We start from the raw sequence: 14,597 nt of genomic DNA on the forward strand, positions 1-14,597 counted from the left end.
CTACATTTCATTGGGAAATGTTGACATCGAGTTGTCTGAATTTGTTTGTTTTAAGACTGGAAACAGGTGGAAACAGCTAGCCTTGCTCTCTGCTGGTTGCCTGGCAACTGGCCTGGGCTAAGAAATACCCCCCAACTACCAATACAACAGCAAATTGTCATTTTTACACTTTAGTTTTACTACGGAGTAAACAAACTAAAACGTGTTAATCAGTGAGCTTTAGAGGTGCTGACAGGTGGATTTTGTTACCTTTGGACTAAGCTAAGCTAACCGGCTGCTGGCCTCATATACAGCTTACAAACACGAGAGACGTATCAATCTTCTCATCTAACTCTCGGCAAGAAAGCTAATAAGCATATTTCCCAAATGTTCTTTAAATGGCTGTGAGAAGCAGAGCTGAGTCATCTCAAAGTTGTCCTCTGATGTTTTTGTGTCTCGACTCATCAAGGTCTGACTTCAGTCGTCCACCCTGTAACCTCCCAGCTGTAATTCAGTCTACACGCTCGGTGTCTCCTGACAGCCGACTCTTCATACTGACCTCAATATGTGCCCTCGTCTCTAACATCGCCCTTGGCCTGTTCTCACAGACGTCCCCGTCCTCAGGGGGACTTTAATATCTGAGCCCGATGGTCGGATAACGCTGAAAAATTTTCCCATTTGTCCCCTGACATCCTGAACGCAGCAGGACGGATGGTGAGCTGAGACGTCGCTCCATCTTGATGCCGAAGGCCGAGCTGAGTGACAGCGAGGATGACGATGAAGATGATGTGATGCGTTGGTGTGATGGAGACAGACGGCTGCTCAGATCCTCCTGTAAAAACACAAGCAAACATCTTCACAGACAGAAATAAAGTAAATCTGTCTGCTTTTTGCTTTGACATGAAACGTTATGATGATGAATTTTATCACAAGTTCAAAACTAATTGCAGTTATAAAGATGTTATTATAAAAACACCTTTTCTCAGAATAAGTGTACATTGTAAGGAACAAGAAAAGTTAGTAGTTAGTAGTTAAGGGTAAAATAAAGACATAAAAATACATGTTCTAAAGATATTTGCATTTGTAAAGATGAAATCTAATTGACTTGCAGACTGAGTAGTGCTCAGAATTTCTCTGGTGCTCTCTCAAATCTTTTGTCGTCAATATACTTCCATACTGGATCAGAGCTAAGCTCCTTCCATCCATCAGACTGATTTCCCTTTGGTTCACATTTCTGAACGATCCCTCCTTATTTTTTCGTTCTTAAAGATGAAATGATAAAGGGAATTTATTCTTTTCCTTATTTAGTTATTCTGAGGTAACTGGATGACTGTCTGAACAGTTGTACAGTTTGTTCCACCTGAGGCAATTAGCTGGTGTCTTATTCAGCCAGGTGTGTGTGTGTGGTGGTGGTGGGGGGGCGTCCATGTGTGGGATGTTGCCTAGGAAATGTGGAATATCTGAATGTGGTTTCAAGCCCTCGAGCTGAATGGAGTCAGCAGAGAGGAAACACATCTCCACTCTGCCACTGAAAGGGAAGCTGTCTTGTTAAACCTTTTCTGGACACCAGCATCCACATTTTTCATATTTATAATTAGCAAAAAAAGAACTCCACATGTAAAAGACAGATGTGTAATTTATGGAAGTAAATATACGTATGTATAAAGAATAAAAGGCTTGTGTTTCTCACCTGTTTAAGAGATTGTCACAGGAGAGAACCCAAATATTTTTCAGTATCCTCCATTAAGCAATATTTTGTTATTTTTAGGACTGAATCAGATTATTCCCTGTAATGACGAAGATGATGATGATGATGATGACATTGTGTTCATGTTATCAGTTTGTGTGTTTGTCTCAGGAGCGTCTGATGTAACAGCTTCTTTTTTTAATCAATCATTAATCCCTCAGCAGCCAGGGTGCCGCACGCCGTCCCCGTTCTTAATCTTCAGCGTCGGATTGGCACGACTGTTTTTCCAGCCAGGGAAGCAGCTGTCAATGAGCACAACACTGCGCCTAAATGAAAACTAATTAAAAATGGAGACACAATACACAGTGTTATATGTATTTCCCTTTCATGTAGTTACTGTGTCATAATTAAATTAAAAACATTTGTTAAAAGGACAGTCAGTTATTTGGCTTTTTGTCCTTAATGACTGAATTAATTGTTTTTCATTGTGACATGAATTTTAAACGCCACATTAAAATCAAATCACAACACAAGAACGCAAAGTGAAGAGGTGTCTTGTGTCCAGCAGAGGGCAGCACAGACCTGCCTGTGCTAAATACAAATCACTGTCATTAGTTTTAATTAGGAGGTGTCCAGGTGAGAGGAGATGGAGACACATTGTCCCTGCCACAAGGAAAAACAGTCAGCTGTCCGGTCACAGCTTTGGGGTGGGTCGCTGACACGAGCTGACGGCAGCCATGACAGACAGCCTTTCACACTAAAACTGTTTCCTGTAGGCCAGCCAGGCTGGAGGGACACTGCTGTTGACTACATTTAGTTACATGATGAGTTACTGATGCATAAAAAGAAAACACATTTGTATGTGTGTATATGTATATATATATATATACACAGCATATTGTGTATATTGTATTTCACTTTAATTCTTTGTTTGATTTGTTTTTTATTTCTGCATTTTAAATCTTCCGTACTCCAGATCTAAAATAAAACTAACATGTGGGCAGCGATTAAGAATCTGGAGTATTTAAGGACAGAAGAAAAAGTTCACTATGTGCAGAACAATAAGGTACAATTTAACACACTGATATAATTAAAATATATTTTCTGTAGGAAATATTTTCACTGGTTTGTCCTCTCTCGCCTCCCTCTTTCTCCCTCCATGAATAATCTTTTCTTTTTTCCTTTTTCCTCGTAAATATTTCCACCTGCTTATCTCCTGCATGGAACAGGAGAGAGGCGCAGAACGTGTGAGTGAGGGCTTCTGGGAAATGCTGTTTTTGCTGTTGCTCCCGTGAGATAAGGCCACATTAAGGCCGAAAGACAAACATCCTCCCATCAACTCGTCATTATGACCTCCAACTGTATATTAGAAAACAGCTTACATGGCGTTTCTAAATCCATTTTTACCCAGACAAATTATTCTATTAAAATTATCTCAGTTCAGTATGACGAGCCAAAAGCAGCTCTGTCGTCTCCGATAGCAACAGACAAACCATCACCATCATCACTACCGTCCCTGTCTATATATTTCTGGCCGTGATGCCGTCCTGTAGCTTTTGGTATGTGCAGCGTCGAGCTTAATAAATGTATTTTTAATGAATCTGGTTTGGCTTTTATTGCATATCATGAGGTCAGTAAAGCAGCATTAAAGGAGGCAGATTGTTTCTCCGGGGAAACAGCTGCAGATACAGTGTGTATTGATTATTAACCAATAAATGTGTCTTTAATGAACTGTGCTCAGCAGTTATTATAAATAAATGTTACTGAATCTCTTCTGAGAGGTGTGTTTCTTCGTATAATCACGTTGTCGTCTAAATGAATAAGCAGGATCAATGGAAGCGGACTCTGTTTTCTGTCTTATTGACGAGCTTCAGGACAGCGTGGCTCCGCCTCAGAGCTGCAGCGACCTGAGCTGAAAGTCGATAAGGCCTTGAAAGTTTGTGAAAATTAAAGGATGGCTTTGAATACACTCAGCAGGTCTGGATATATAATCTATTCATACTTCTGTTACTTCTAATCAAAGTGATTGAAGTTATGAGACAGCAAACAGTTGCTGCTGCTGATTAATCAATTCATCGTTTGCTCTACAAAACATCAGATAACAATAATAAATAAATGCAACATCTTGTTTTGTTTGACCAAAAGTCCAAAACCCAAAAATATTTCATTGACTATCATGTAAAACCAGGAAAAGCAGCAAATTCTTACATTTGAGAACCTGGAAGCAGCAAACAGTTGACGTTGTTGCTGGAGAAAATGAAACTTCTGTTGATCGACTGATCGATTAATTGTTGCAGCTCTCGGCTTTTTTCCGCCGCCATCTGAGGTGATGATGGTTGAACTGGTTTCAGCTTGGTGGTACAGCGCACCGTGTGACCGTGATTCTGCTGGCATCAGAGACCAGATCAACGTCAGCAGCTGGTTTGGGCCAATAGACAATATTTCTGATGTCAGTTAGCTAAACCTGCTACATTAATCATGATTGAAGCTGACTCATGTCACTAAAACAACTCTCTACTGTAAAAATCAATATTCCAACCAACGAAATCATAGCCAAGATGCACATCCTCTTGCTTGCCTGGTGTGCTTACCTCGTCCCCTGACATTGTTCACAAAAGGGTAACTTCATTCATCGTTTATCACACACACACACACACACACACACACACACTTATCAGATCAGTGTTAACAGTTAGGCTGTGTAATCAGTAGAAAATAATTATTTCCCATCATGCTGAGATGACACAAGGGCTTCAGTGTGTGTGTGTGTGTGTGTGTGTGTGTGTGTGTTTTGGCGAGACAATCTCAGAGATATAATTTGTTTTCATGCTTAAATAGATTTTTCCAACACATTATTAAACGTATGTCTTCTTCATGTGAAAGTCACGTCGGTTGTATTCTTCGTTCTCGGCTGTTTTACTCACGTGCTGCATTTCACTCCAGTTTTAAGTGCGTGTACTCTACTGCAGTATTTCCACGACATTTATCGGACAGCTTTAGTTACTAGTTACTTTACAAATTAAGATTTTACATTAAAAAAACACGTGATAACATATGATCCTCTCCTCCACCCTCCATCCTCTCCATGGATTTTTCTCCTCCACCATCCTCCATCCTCCACTTCTCTCTCCTCCACCTTCCTCTTTCTGCTTTGCCCTCTCATCATCCTCTTTCTTGTCTCCATGCTCCACTTTTCCACGCTGTTTCCTCTCCTCCGCCATCCTGTACCTTTCCATCTATTGTCCTCCTCTTCCTCTCCTCTATCATCCTCTTCCTCCCTCTCCGCTAACTCCTCCCTCTAAGTGTCAGTCTGTCACTAAACTGGACATTGATCATTAACATCTCTGCCATACTTGACATAATTGTGCAATATTCTGTGTTAATACTCCTGTGCAATATTTAGTTTTTCCTATTTATTATTCATACCTCCATTACTGCTGTTGCACCACTACTTATTACTTATATTATTACATTGCATTATTATACCGCATTATCATCATCATCAACCGGTAAACCCACTTGGTACTTCACACTTATTTTATTTTATACTTTAGAGTTTCCCTTCGGGGATCAATAAAGGATTTCTGATTCTGATTCTGATTCTGACTCGTCCTGTTTTCCCTTCTTTATCTTTATTCCTTTCCCCTACTTCCTCCTTTTGTTCTCCTCTTCCATCTTCCTCTTCTCCTTCCTTCATTTTCTCTCAGTATTTTCCCTGTATATCTGTGGAGGCGGGGCCAATCAGACCCAATTAGCATAATCAGATGGCTTTTTTCCTGTCATCAACGAGATAGTTAATTACTGAGGGGCAGGCTGGTGTGTGTGTGTGTGTGTGTGTGTGTGTGTGTGTGTGTGTGTGTGTGTGTGTGTGTGAATTAATTCTCGTCTCTCTATTACATCTTGTGGTTTTTATTGCTTTGAGCCCTGAAGTGAGAAAGCTATTAAATCTTCAGCAGGTAACTTTTATGATCATTTATTTTGAGGGAATAAAAATGAATGACTGAAGATGAGTTCTCTGCTTAACTGCTGATCAAAAAGGACAGGTGGAGCTCTGTGCTGTCAATCAATACCAGCCCGTGACCCGGGGTGGCGCTCTGGGGCGACGGAGGTCTTCACAGGCCATCTGAAACCAACTCTAAATTAAATGACAAAATAGATCGTTGGTAACTGCCATCCAGAGCAGCACATAGAGTGTTTTCTGATCTGACGCCTCTATCAGCACGTCGCCGTCGCTTTCGTCTGTGCCTTCGAAAACGGTTACAAATCACTGTTTCTAAAATGAAAGCGTTTCATGATGTGACAGTGCTGTGGTTAAGGTTTGGTCGTGGTGAAAAGAAACCGATGCTGACTGTCGTTAGGAAACAGGAAACAGGTCTGGTGTTTTGTTGACATCACACTCTTTCTTCCTTTTCTCCAGAGTCGCCGCTTGTATCCGCGCTTGTCCTTTCGGCACTACCCAAAGCTAGAGGTTTCAACGTAAACGACTGACAGTCTCTCTGAAACAGAAGAGTGGAAAACCTCCTCGAACCTGACATGTGTTTGGAGATTCATTTTAAAACCGTCGAGAGGTCCTGGTTTGAACCTGCTCCAAAGGGACCAGAGACCAGTTTCTGATCTGAACTGACCATGGAAGCCAATGAAACATGGTAATGAAACACACATTAGGTTGAAGCACAAGGCTGTCATTATTCTTTAGTGTTCTGATTGTCATCAAATCTCACATTCAGACTCAAACCAGCAACACGTCGGTCCGTCTCTCAGTACCGTCTGACTTCCTGTCTGTGGCTCTCAGCTGCGAGCCCATTGGTTCCTGCTGAAGATCTTTAAAAACTCCTCACAGATCTATAGTTTGATGTTTAAAAAGGCTCAGTAGTTTCCTCAAACAGCTGCTCGCTGTAGTTTTTATCAGACTAACAGGAGGAAACAGAGCATCTGTTGGGGACTATTTCCAGCGGCGGATGAATCCACATGTGGTGCTGTAGTGAGTGTTTGGGGCAGCAGGACGGTGTGTGTGGGGCGGAGGCAGAATAAACTACAGTGTGTGTGCGTGGATGGTAGTTGTGACGCCCCTCCCACTCTCTTGGAGGCCGTCCTGGCCGACCTCAGCGGGCAACTGGCTGACACGGGAGGGTCGTCAGCTGATTGGGCTCACCTGGGCCCTGAGGCTTTAAAAGCTGGCCCTTGCGCTCACTCCTGAGCTTTTGCACCACAGCACATTAATCATACCTTCATGCACTGCTCTCGTTGCTGACATGGCCGATCTACACACGCCATTGTTCATTTGCGTTAACCTTAGTTTTAATAAATGACTCTTGTGTGGACTCTGTCCTCGTCCCGTTCCCTGAGCCAGTTTGTGACAGTGATGAAGGAACATGTCACCCAGGGCGACAGAGCGGCTCACTGATGAGTTTTAATAGTTTCTGGACAACAATGGAGGAGGAAGATCCATCAGCTGTGATTCCCACACACAATAGAAGCGAAATATCACCAGACTTCTTTAAATTCCACGTACTTTCAGTGTTTTTTCTCTGCTGTGTTTGCATTTGGGCAGGAAAAACTATCACACATTCCTACAAACTTTAAACTCTGTGACAGACTCCCCTGCAGCAGCTGTTATCATCCACCAGTTAGAGATGATGGAGCAGATTTCATTTCAGCACAGTATAAATTTGAGTTTAATATACATTTCTTTCTCACCATTAAACAGATGTTGCGCATTTTATCTCACATAAGACCCTCACAGGCATTCATTCCAAGTAAGAAGACTTTCTCTGCAACAGCATCCTTTCTTTCTCCGCACAGTTAGGAAGATGTGAGGCATGAAGAAGGGGCTGCTGGGAAAAAATAACAGAATCTGCAAAGACAAGTTTTTCAAGAGGTTTTATTGGCAGTGGTTGGGACTGCAAACCGTGAAACGTTCATTTCAAACCTTAATTAATCGATATTCTAATATTAAGACAAACTCAAATGACTGTGCTGCTCGTGGTGATGAACCCACAGAGTGTTATCACCAGACTCAACAGTTTTCTGAAGCTCTTTAGCCACTTTCAGCTCACGTGGTTCAGTCTCAGTGCTCTAAGCAGCCGCGTCAGCGAGCACTTCCATCCATCAGGTGACACAAACACGACTCCAGGTGAATCATCATGTTGCTGCGTGACTGCTGGTCACCATTTCAACTTAAAAGGTGATGATGTGTCAGTGTTCACAGCTGGTTTCTGCTGCCAAAAAAATCCATTATTGCAGGTTTAAGTAAACATCCACCCCCACCTGAGTGCCAACTGTTTTAGGAGCTGGGAATAAACAGGTGCTCTAAAACACCTGGAAACAAGAACCAAAGTTTAAAACTCCAATGAGCTCAGTCAAACCCAGTCTCTCTGTGTGTTTCTGTCCGTGGCGCTGCAAATAATTCTTCAGACGATGGTTTTCCCCTCACAGGTACAAACTGTCCATCATTCTCTGAGCTCATCCGGCAGACAGGCTAAAGAGCAGCTCAGCAGTTTACAAGGTCATCACATTTTCAGTGAAAGCATGCTGGCTTGGTGAACAGCAGAGAAAAAAACCTCATTAAAACCCGTTTACATGCAGCACATCTTGAAACAGCGGGATGTTCTCCTTTGTTCTTTAAGTCTGCACCGCTGAGCTGCGACCTGCTTCCTGCCTGCAGCGTATAACAACAGCGATCCGGCAGTTTACTGTCTTGTTGTGCTTATTGTGAGTCACTGAGGGCAAAACCGCCGGCTAACCCATCAGATAAAACAAGATAACACAAGATAAACTCTCCGGCAGGGACAGTGGTCTGAGAGACGAGGTGGCAGCGAGGACATAAAAACAATCAGTGAAAACTGCAAAAAGCTGAAATTTCAGATGAAAGTTAGTATAAACACACTTTATCATGAAGTCCAGACACTGTGAGACTGAACAGCTGTGGTGCATCAGCAGCTTTTAGACTGAGATCATGAAGATAATGTGTGAGAGAGTCAGACTTCATGTTTGAATCAGGACTGTGAATCTGATCTAACTGCGTTCTGTGTGAGAGCTGATGTAGCTCAGAAAGCCCTGAATGAAGCTCACGTTGAAGTATTTGGGGTTGGGTTGAGGAGATGGTGTTTTGGTTGTGGTTTGGGTTTGCTCTCTTGTTTGAGTTAAAATAAAATCTCCCTGGTTGAGTCCTCACGGCATCGATCCGTTTTCTGCCTCTTATCCAGGTCCGGGTTGCAGCGCTGCAGCAGGCTCAGTAAAGTAGCCCACATGTCCTTCTCCCCGGCCCCATTCCCCAGCTCCTCCTGGGGATCCCAAGGTGTTTCCAGGCCAGGTGGGATATATAATCCCTCCGGCGTGTTCTGGGTCTGGAGGCCAACATATCGTGACTTTGGGACTCAGTATCAGAGGAGAAAAGGTTTACAGTTTGTTACAGTTGGTTCCCAACATGCAGCTCTGCACAACAGTTACTCTCACATCCAAACGTGCACTAATGCAACCAAAACACTTCATACACGTCAAACATTGTCCCTCAGATCACAACGACCTAAAGAAGACTGACAACTGGTCCCATTACAAGAAGGATCAATAATGTCTTTGAAAAAGCTTCTGTTTTTATTTTGTGTATTATTTTTTGGCACCTCTTTGCTGCATGGATAGCGCTTCCTCTTCCGTGTCACAGAACACAAATTCACTATAAATTAGACTGCAGTGTTACACTGACTCCCGTTGTGTTGCGTGGCCCTGTTAGCGCTTTATGTATTTTTCTACTTCTTTAGATGAGTTTTGGTGGTTGAGTTTGAGTGAGAAAACAGTTAGTGGAATTTGAAAACTGAGCTCTTTGAATGCATTTTGTGTCAAAGCACTGAAAAGTTCTCCAGTTTATTCCACATCGACTCCCGTTGAGCTGATCGTGGGAACGGTGGATCCGTCTTCTGATCGGGGAGCAGGTTTACAGTCCAACGGACAGGAAGTCGGGGCGACTCTGAACACACACGCAGACCGTGTACAGGTCACATGACGACGTGAGTGTAACACACTGCTGAACATCACAGCCCGACGACACGCATACAACAAAGGAGAAGATCAAGAGATGTGGTGGAGTTTCCCTCTAATGAGTCCAGCAGATGTTCACATGGATTTATTGCTGCAGCTTTTCCACTGGGAGGTGTGTGTGTGTGTGTGTGCGTGTGTGTGTGTGTGTGTGTGTTTTCCATAGGGAGTGTGGATAGTGTGTAGGTGTGTGATGGGGTTTAACTGAGCTGATGTAACTGCAACAAGAGGGACCAAGTGAAGTGTGTGTGTGTGTGTTACAGATCTGGGAATTGGGATGAGGGCTGCACTAGTGCTCTTACTGTAATGGGACCAAAGCTGTGTGTGTGTGTGTGGGGTGTGTGTGTGTGTGTGTGTGTGTGTGTGTGTGTGTGTGTGTGTAGATGAATCAGTGAAGGACACGGGAGGATTTTTCCTTTTCCAGTTTTTAAACTTTACTTTTACCTCTCTCTGCACCTGACGATGCAACTTGGAAAGTAGAAAATAAGAAAACAACAAAGAGGAGAAGAAAATAAAAGAAGAAGTCGTAAGAATAAATAAAACAACGGCAAAGCACCAACAGGAGAGAAAACATGGTGGCACATCTGAAAAAATAACCTGAAAATGAGTCTCAGTGGAAGTTTAAGTTTTTAGTTTTAAGTAAATAAATAATAAAATAAGAAATTATTTCCAAAGTTTTTCCCCCAGGTCTGACTGGACTCCATAACCCTGCTCTGAGAGAAGAGAGCAGCCTGTCGCCCTCTGCTGTCTCCCGACTCCCATCTGTCGGTCGGCTCAGGTAACAAAAGCTCTCTGGTTGTGTTGTATCTGGTCAAATGTCACGTCAGCGTGGCCTTTTTCTGCATTAAACCGCACTGCGACCTCTCCCTGACCTTAACCAAGAGCTGCCGGTGCCTGAACGTTAACACAAAACGTTTAATAACGCTGCATTGCAAGCTGAGATATTTGGGGGGAAAACAAATGAAATGTGTTGTCAGTGAACATTTTACATTCAGGATCAACATTTTTGCGACTTGCTGCATATGTTAATTAACAACATTTCCTCATTCTGTTGATAGAAACACTAATCCGCTCTGCATTATGTTTCCTTCAAAGCATATTTGCTGTTACAATTTAGAAATAGGCCTTTATGAACATAATTTCTGGGAGACGGGGTCGATCTGAAGGTGGGCTGGCTCACACCGTGATGGGATCTCAGCCAGGGGCGCGCTCAGCCCCACCCAAACGTAGCAAAACGTGTTCTAATGGAGACGGTGGTGCGGCGAACACCCTGTTGTGTTATGTAAGAGCACTGTGCTGCACTGCACGGCGGTGTTTATACACATGTCGCTGCTGATTGGGCAGCACCTCTGACACACCCACCAAACGAGAGAAAACGTGCCTCAAAGCCGTCATATGCAAAGGCCTGTGGATCAGATGCCGTGATCCAGATACAGCTCACATGTTAACACCAAGTGGAAAGCTTCAGTCTATCTGGGCAGATGAGAGGAACATCCTGGATATCAAATTTCTCCCCGTCCTCCACTTCCTGACCTAACAGCACAGGTGATGGAGGTGTCGGTGGAGGACAACTGTCTTCTTCGGCTCCTCGTCGCTGATTCCTCCGAGACAGGTGCTCGCTAAGCCAGCCCACTTTTTAGCGATCCAATCAAATTCCCGATCCATTTGAAAATCCCTCTCGAATCACCTGGAAATACATCATGTTGCTTAAGATACAGCTGCAAAGCTGTTTAAGGGCGAATAAAGAGGGACGACTGGATGCTGAGGACTGTCTGAACTCAGCTGTGGAGATGTTTGGAATAACATCACTAACTAAAGTTGGAAAATCATTTGTAAAACTTCATCAGTCAGCCCGTTGGACTGTGTTGAACACCACTGATTGATGACTGATAAAACAGTGGAAAGAGTTCAGAAAAGTGGCAGATTTGTCGTTTAAAGTCTCTTCAGCGTTTTTCCACAGGGAGGAAAACAGTGTGATGAGCGTGTAGATGAACCAGTGAAGGAGGACTCTTCCATTTTTAAACTTTAGTTTTACTTCTCTTTGCACCTGACAATGCAACTTTACACACACACACACACACACACACACACACACACACACACATGCACGCGCACGATGGCAGTCCTGCTAGTCGACTGTCAGCTGAAATATCACCTTGGCAGCAAAGCAGGTTAATTTCTAGCCTCCATTTCCTGCCTCCATCTGGTGGGGATCAACTGAGGTGTGTGTGTGTGTGTGTGTGTGTGTGTGTGTGTGTGTGTGTGTGTGTATACAGCAGCAAGACGCAAACACTTGCCTGTTTGATGGCCTCTGAATCTTTTTCTTACTATCATCACCCAAAAGCAGAAACCGGCTTTAAAGGTCAAATCAGTAATCTGATAATCTGTTGATCACAAGTTTTGAAACACGGAAGATATTAAAAAGTTGGCCAACATTAAAATATATGGAGGAAGCCTCAGAATGTGTCAATAAATAAATATCTTTCTCAAGAATATAAATCACTTAACCTGCACATGGTGACGAGAGAACATGTATAGTCATTTATAAGGTAATTAATAAATATTCAATAACTGGTATGTTTTACAATTATTTACTGACACATCAGAATACATTGTAAGCATATGATGTTTATATATAAATGTTTATGATGTTTATAACGTATGATGTTTACCTCAAACTACTAAAATCAACATCAGCGGCTGCCTCACCCTTACAGTAAAGGGGGATTGAACGTGTGTGAACCCAGCGGCGGTGAGCGTGATCAATGGAGCCATTTAAACCTGTCGTGAAAACAGAATTGTACAGCGGAAATATGAATTGCCTAAATCACCTGTCAATCAATAACTGTCATACTCGGGGTGCTCCTGCGGCTTTAGGACGCCGACCATGAACGACGATGTCCCCCGGTTCAAATCTGACTCGGGACCTTTGTCGCGTTACAATTATTTTAGTTCTTCATGTTTGGTGCTAGAATTAGAGTAGACAGAAGAGGCATAGATCTTTTTTTTAAATGATGTTCCAACATATTAACCTATTAGACTGTTTCGTAGAAAAGGTTTCAGTCGTAGTCGTCTGGACGTTGTTTTCAGAATCAAGACGTTTCGGCTCCCATCCGGAAGTCATTCTCAATTGTGAAAAAATGGGACAGTGAGTATCTGTTGATTAGCTAGTTTCACCTGAAACTGACCTAATAGTTTCCATGATGGCCCAGTAATCAGTAATCAGGCCTATTGTTTTCTGGCTGCATCTACTTCATGACTGTTAAGTACCTGATTAGCATGTGATTGGCTTGACCACGGTGTTAACACACTGTGATAGACTTTGGGCAGGTTGAATCTCAGACCACCATTTCTGTTCAAAGAGGGGTTTTCGTTTTTCATGGCTTCTTTGACTCCTCTTTCAAACCAACTCTTCTCTCTACTTTGAATCTTCACCTCGCTGTCTTCAAATGTGCGGTTTGTAGCTTTCAGATGCAAACGCACGGCGCTCTGTAATCCTGAGTTAGCGTGTCGTCTGTGCTGATAAAGTCTTTTGTGAAGTGGCTGTTTGGTCTCGCCTATGTACCGTGGGCATCTTGTCCTTAGGGTGAACGAGGGACTACACTGTCCTATTAGACTGTTATTTGTCATTAGCCTTTTTTGATTGGTTGTCGCAGCTTGCGTCGCGAGTGTAAAGATGTTGTCGTTTCATATTACCTCAGTGCCAACACTGTGCTGGGGTTCATTTCTCTCTTTTACTCCTGTGGCCACAAAAATGATGCAAAGACGTGCTTGTTGCAATGAAGCGAGCCTTTAAAGATCTATCACATCCTGAATATAAAACAGGATGTTACACATAACCAAAATGACCAAAAGTCTGTTAACTGTAAGAAGTCCATCTGCTGTCACCCTCGTAGAAGACGACATCAACAGAAACATGTTGTTGTTTAGGCCAGTCTTTCTTCCTGTCTACTGACCATCTGCCCGCTCAGGCCGGCCAAACATCTGCAGTGTGAGCAGGCTTCTGGCCTCTCTTCATACGCTAACAGAGAGGGCAGAGTGTTTGCTGACCTCTCATTGGTTAATTAGCAGGAGGTGACAAATCTGTGGGTGCATGGTTCCAGGTATTGGAGCGTTATTAGAGCCTCACTCACTGAAACCTGCTGCGGTTGGCCTGAACCCAGAAGCACAGCAGCAGACTCACCTGCTCAGCTAACACGGATTTTTAAAAGAGGGACATCCCAGGATCTGGCAACTCCTCATTTTTCTGCAGGTAGTGAGAGCAAAGATAAAACGCTGCATCTTTGATCTCACAGAAACCTTTATCTGCCAAACTGGGGGTACAGATAAAGTTACGATGTTAATGTGAGCGAGAAACGGGGGTGCTCCATGTTGTATCTGTGGCTTATCGAGACCTTAACATGAGAAAATAAGAATATAGGACCAAAGAGGAGATGTCTGTGCAGATGGAAGCAGTCGCAGGTGGTACATTTTGCTTCTTTCCATTCAACAAGTCCTCCAAATGAAATGATTAATTAGATAAATTCTTATTTCTCACAGAATATGAGATCTGACGCTCATCATCAAGTCATAGAGACAAATATTTCAGAAGTCTACCAAATCTGAACTGTTCTTATTTTAAGTAAGTCAATTAAATCCTTTTATTTTTGTAAAATATTTTCAGAAATTACATAGGATTGATTTACTTTTCTCCGACCAAAAGCTCTTAGTGTCCTGGACTTAAATGTGTCCTTGACATTTTGTCAATGCGTGTGATTTATTTCTGTCGTGTTCCCCTCGATGAAGACAAGAGACGCACACTCGAAGATGAAGATAATGTTATAAAGATAGAAGAACAGTGTTTGGGAACTTCTAATTAGCATTAGCTAACTTTGTTGGCGTAGCTTGCCAGCTAAGATGT

Source organism: Siniperca chuatsi, linkage group LG20 (genome assembly GCF_020085105.1).
Source record: "Siniperca chuatsi isolate FFG_IHB_CAS linkage group LG20, ASM2008510v1, whole genome shotgun sequence".
NCBI classification, from domain to species: domain Eukaryota; kingdom Metazoa; phylum Chordata; class Actinopteri; order Centrarchiformes; family Sinipercidae; genus Siniperca; species Siniperca chuatsi.